This window comes from Hypanus sabinus, unplaced genomic scaffold (assembly GCF_030144855.1).
Source record: "Hypanus sabinus isolate sHypSab1 unplaced genomic scaffold, sHypSab1.hap1 scaffold_615, whole genome shotgun sequence".
NCBI lineage: Eukaryota > Metazoa > Chordata > Chondrichthyes > Myliobatiformes > Dasyatidae > Hypanus > Hypanus sabinus.
The window spans coordinates 176,093-182,381 of record NW_026781471.1 but is presented as its reverse complement, the minus strand read 5'-3'; positions in this window follow the sequence as shown (position 1 = coordinate 182,381).

The following is a 6,289-nucleotide window of genomic DNA, read 5'->3' as shown; positions in this document are numbered from 1 at the left end:
GGAGGCTGTGGAAGTGAGCGACGTCCTCAATGGATACTTCTTTTCGGTAATAACCAAAGAGATGGAACTTGATGACGGTGTGGACAATATGAGTCAGGTTGATGTTCTGGAGCATGCTGATATTAAGGGAGGGGAGGTGCTGAAGTTGTTAAAATGCATTAGGACAGATAAGTCTCCGGGGCCTGACAGAATATTCCCCAGGCTGCTCCACGAGGTGAGGGAAGACACTGCTGAATCTCTTGCTAGGATGTTTATGTCCTCGTTGTCCCCGTGAATGATACTGATGGATCGGAGGGAGGCGATTGTTGTTTCCTTGTTCAAAAAAGTTAGTAGGCATAGTCCGGGTAATGATAGACACGTGAGCTTTACGTTTGTAGGGGGAAAGATTTTGGAATTTTTTTTAGAGATAGGATCTTTGGGCATTTGTAGAATCCTGGACTGATCAGAAAGAGTCAGCATGGCTTTGTGAAGGGCAGATCGTGTCTAACAAGCCTGATGTAGTTCTTTGAAGAGGAGACTAGGCATATAGATGAGGGTGATGCAGTGGACGTGATCTACATATATTTTATATATATTTTATTAAGACATATATTTTATTAAGGTTCCACACGGTAGGCTTATTCAGAATGTCAGAAGGCATGGGATCCAGGGAAGCTTGGCCAGGTGGATTCAGAACTGGCTTGCCTGCAGAAAGCAGAGTGTCATGGTGGAGGGAGTACACTCGGATTGGAGGATTTTTACTAGTGGTGTCCCACAATGATCGGTTACGGGACCTCTACTTTTCGTGAGTTTTATTAACGACTTGCATGTGTGGGTAGAAGGGTTGATTGGCAAATTTGCGGATGACTCAGAGGTTGGTGGTGTTGTGGATACTGCTGAGGATTGTCGAAGACTGCAGAGAGACATTGATAGGATGCAGACGTGGGCTGAGAAGTGGCAGACGTAATTCAACCCGGAGAAGTGTGAGGTGGTACACTTTGGAAGGACAAACTCCAAGGCAGAGTACAAAGTAAGTGGAGGGATATTTGGTAGTGTGGAGGAGCAGAGGAATCTGGGGGTACGTGTATACAGATCCCTGAAAGTTGCCTCACAGATAGATAGGGTAGCTAAGAAAGCTTATGAGGTGTTAGCTTTCATAAGTAGAGGGATAGGGTTTAAGAGTCACGAGGTATTGATGCAGCTGTATAAAACTCTGGTTAGGCCACACTTGGAGTACTGTGTCCAGTTCTGGTCGCCTCACTATAGGAAGGATGTGGAAGCATTGGAAATGGTACAGAGGAGATTTACCAGGATGCTCCCTGGTTTAGAGAGTATAGATTATGATCAGAGATTAAGGGAGCTACAGTTTTACTCTTTGGAGAGAAGGAGGACATGATAGAGGAAAACAAGATATTAAGTAGTATAGATAGGGTGGACAGCCAGCGCCTCTTCGTTAGGGCACCACTGCTCAACAGAAGAGTACATGGCTTCAAGGTACTGGGTGGAAAGTTCAAGGGGGATATTAGAGGAATGTTTTTTTTTCCTCAGAGAGTAGTTGTAGTTGGTGCGAGGAATGCACTGCTTGAGTCAGTGGTGGAAGCAGATTCACTGATGAGATTTAGAAGATTACTAGACAGGTATATGGAGGAGTTTACGGTGGGATGTTAAGGGTGGTCACAACATTGTGGGCCGAAGAGTCTGTACTGTATTGTATTGTTCTATCCGATCCTATGTTATTCTATGAGAAGGCAAGGGAGGGCCGATTAAGTTAAGTAAAACACAAGGTGACGAGAGAGAGTGTGGGAGAGATAACAGATAAAATGGGAAACATGTCTCTGGAGTGCAAGGAGGCAGTAGAAGTCCTTTATGATCCTTCGCTTCGGTATCCACCAGTGAATGAAACCTTGATGAATGTAGACACAGAGAAAAAAGGCAGGTGTGATGAGGCATGCAGACGCTTAGAATTACGAGCTGGAAACTGGGAATGCATGAATGTAAACTATTTCCCGGTGCTAGAAGGTATGCAATCCAGATAATTAGGGACATTGTAGTTGTCCATCTATTTCAGTTCCACTTCACGTCGCGGCACAGACATGTCGGTCAATGGTTTACAATTCTGCCACGATAACCCAACACAGATTGAAGGACTAACACCTCATAATGCTTCTGATAGTGTCCAACCAGAAGACATGCAGATCCATTTCTCTTACCGCCGGGAAACAATCTCATCTTTTTTCTCATCACTCTCCATTTTGTTTTCTGGCAATCATTTGCGCTTCTCACTCATTCTCGACCACCACGCCCTCATGACCTGTCTATCAACATACTCTGGCTTCCAAGCTCTGTGCATTATCCCTTAGTCCACTGTGGTATCATATTCGTCTTCCGCAGCTCTTTAGTCTTCCACCTATCAATTCCCGGATTGAATTATGATTCCTTTTCCACCCGCCTTCCCAAACACCATCCTTACAATCAGCTGAACTCACGTTTCACCCTCCAGTTTCTCCTCTTCTCCTTCACCGGACCTTTTGCTTTCCCTTTGGTCTCTGCCCATTTCCGTTCCAACTCTAATGGAGTGTCTCAGCCCGAAATGTCGACCTACCCTTTCCCTCTCCCAGGCTGCCAGACATGTTGACTTCCCCCAGTAGTTTGTTCGTTTTTCTCATAATTTCGATCATCTGCAGAAACTTCTTTATCTGTCCTTTTGAACGGCCAATAAACTCGGTTCCCAGAATCACCCTGGAGATTATGGACTGTGCCGCCTATCGCTGACAAGATGTCAAATCTTGACCCAATCTTTTTTTGCGGCCAATAATTAACACAATCTAGAATAATAGGTGTTCTTGTCGTGATATTGTTGACAGTCCCAGCGGAAAATGAGGTGAAGTTATTCTAGTTTGTACATTTCCCATTGAATTGGCGGCGGAGTAGTCCTACAATAGATAAGTAAACTTGGGAAAGGGAAGCGGAATTAAATCGCCCTGGGGTCTGTTTTTCCAGGCGACCGAGAGGACAGATATAAAGAGCTAGATGAAGTGGTTACTAAGCCAGCGTCCGGTCTCACCAATGAGGAGGAGGTCTCACATTCGGAGCAGCCGAGTATTCACTTAACGCCCAATAGAAGCGGCAGGGCTGTTGAGGCTCCCGGAGAGTAACGCGGGGATTAGTATTATGGCAGATTGATACTTTTACTGATTTTCTTGTAAAATTTCTTTTTGCGTTCTGTGTTGTCGAATCTGAACGATGACTGCAGCATTTTGGTTTTCATATTTTACAGAACAGGAAGGTGTTTACAGTGAGTTGACTCCTCTGGGTCGTCTCTTTTGGTGGTGCTATAGGAGAAACGATATGGTTGACCGTTGACTTCACAATGTATCTCGCTGTAGAATTGTGCATTATTGTACAACTGTAACTGCTACAACTTATTCTGTACCACTGTTATTTTACTCCAATACACTGTATGAACATTTATTCTCAGTTAATGCTATTCTGGGTAAGCTTTTCTAGCTTCTTTGCTTTAACCATACATGTCACAATAATAAAACAAATCCAATTACAATCCGCCCGCGGGGTGTTACTGATCACATGTAAATACGCAGACTAACAGACGCCTGACAGTGAGTTTTCGAGTACACTCTTCTTCTGGCCGCCGGTAAACAATCTTGTCGATGTTTTTTTTTCCTTTACTTTCCCCTCATTCAGGTGAGCTTCACGGCGTTCTCGCCATCCACTCCCTCATGAGTTGTCCATCAGAATCAAAACTCTTTATTTGATTCAAGCGACCTCTGTCCTTTCAAATTCCGCTCCCTCAGCTACAGGTCTTCCAGCGATCAGCTCCCGGCTTCATTCGTGATTGTCTTTCACCCCACGTCCTGACCGCTACGGGGGGCAGCATTCCATCAGGCGGCTCAGATCATATTGCCCGTAGCAGTGTGAGCCCGTACCCCTTGCTTGTAAATCACAGATTCCTGATGTCAGAATCACGAATAATCTGTGAACCGCGTCCAGCTAAAGTAATCACACACATTGTATTTGGGCAGAAGCCCTATGGGTTTTCCACTTCCCTGTGCTCATCTTGACTCTTTCAAAATCCTAGTGAAAGCCGTATTCTCCGAATGAACGGACAACATGATGGAGATTAGTAAACACTTGCTGTGTGAAAAAAAACTCATCTTTTCCCTCTGAACCTGTCTCTCTTGATGACAACCCACCCCAATGTTTTACGCCAATGTCTTAATCTGCTGATATTCTATGCCCCAGGTTATCCTCAGTGTGTTAGTCCAACAAATACACACTCGGCCTGATCTTGCCTCTCCTCTACATTGATAACTGCCGATCTATCAATGTGTCCTTTAATTTCTTCAACACTATTGCGGCAGTGTAATTCTTGATTGTTGCGTGTCAACTGGAGTGGCAGAAAGACCTCAACTGGTAGGGAAAAAACGTATAAATTTGTAACCACAACTCTCTTGTGTCCTGTTTTCTGTGTCTGAAGTGAAGAAAACGGGCTGTATCAGACAGTAGAAATCATAGGTTGGTGTTTATTTAATCAACAGCTGTAGGCATTTAAAATATCGAAATCGCCGATCTATTCTTGCTCTCTTCTGAGCAAGGAAGCACAGAGAACATTACAGAGTAACAGAGAAAACCTGCAGCACAATACAGGGCCTTAGGTCCACAAACCTGTGCCGAACACGTCCTTGCCTTAGAAATCTCTTAAAGTTATTCGTAGATCCTGCTTTTCTGATATCCTTGTACGTGTCCAGGGGTCTTTTAAAAGACGCTGTCGAATCTGCCTCTACCACCGTTGCCGGTAGCCCATTACACGCACTCCCCAGTCACTGCGTCAGATACATAGCCCTAACATCTCCTCTGTACCAACTTCCAAGCATCTTAAAACTGTGCACTCTCTTGTAAGCCATTTCAGCTCTAAAATATACCCTCAGACTATCCACACAATCAATATCTCTGATCACCTTCGACACTTCTTTTAGGTCAGCTTTTATCCTCCGTCGCTCCAAGGAATAAAGCCCGAGTTCACTCAATCTATTCTCATAAGGCATAATCCCTAATAGAGGCAACATTCGCTGCACCCTTTTTATGGTTTCCACATCCTTCCTATAGTGATGCGACCAGGACTGAGCACCAATACAGTGGAGTAATTTATCTGTTTTGGGTGCGCTATTATACCCTTTCATCAACTGGAAAGTATAATTGGCATGTTGATCAGACGTGCAGTTCAATGTTTAATCTGGTACAAAGGAGGCAGAGAGCAGGGCGTCGGTAAACGTTTTTGCACACTTGAGCATCGGTCTGCTGGAAAGATGAGACGCTTATAAGGACGTACTTCACTCCGGTTCGCTGACCTGTTGCAGCACTAGCGGAAGTTTTGTTTTGAGCATTTCGCAGCAAGCAGTTACCTTTCAAGATTGATTAGCACTAACAATTTAATGTGCGACAGAGACAAGTGGAGCGGCCGTCGTGCAGCGGATATGGACAGAACATTTATTTTAAAGTTTCAATTCTTGTCGAGTTGATCCGGAAGGTGCTTAAGTCCGAGAAGGCAAAATCAAAATAATTGTAGCTATGTATTTTTTTTTCTTTGCACTGGCTTTATATTCAAACAGGCAAGACAGTAAAAATGCCAGACGTGATATTGAAATGCTCTACTTGAGTGATGTGGAAAGACGGGGAGACGTTCAGTATTCCCGGCAGCTACACATGCGAGAAGTGCATCAGGCTGCAGCTTCTGTGGATCCGCTCTACAGCGTTGAAGCTGGAAATGTTTGGCCGCTGGATCTTTCGGGAGGAGGCCTACAAACCTGACTCAATTACACGAGTTCTGTCTGAAGGAATGGAACAAAATTCCAGCAACTTACTGTGGGAAGTCTGTCGAAGGCTACCAGCACGTTTGAGCGAAGTTGAACAATTTAAGGGCAATGCTATGAAACACTAACAAGGTGTATATAAACCTCTGAAGCACTGGGAAAGAGTTGTAAGAAATAAAAGCAGAAATAAATCATTTTGTCTTCTATTATTCTGACATCTCACGTTCTTAAAATAAAGTTGTGCTCCTAACTGACCTAAGTCAGGGAATATTTTCTAGGATTAAATGTCAGTAATTGTGGAGAAAAAAAAAAACTGTATTTAAATGTATTTGGCTAAGGTGTATGGAAACTTCTGACTTCAACTGTAAATATTCGAAATTCAATGGTAATATGGTAAACAGAATTTGTGGATGACAGCTGTATTCAGAGCGTGAGTGAACAGCAAAGTAGGGCTGAAACTTTGCAGATGGAATTTAATGTAA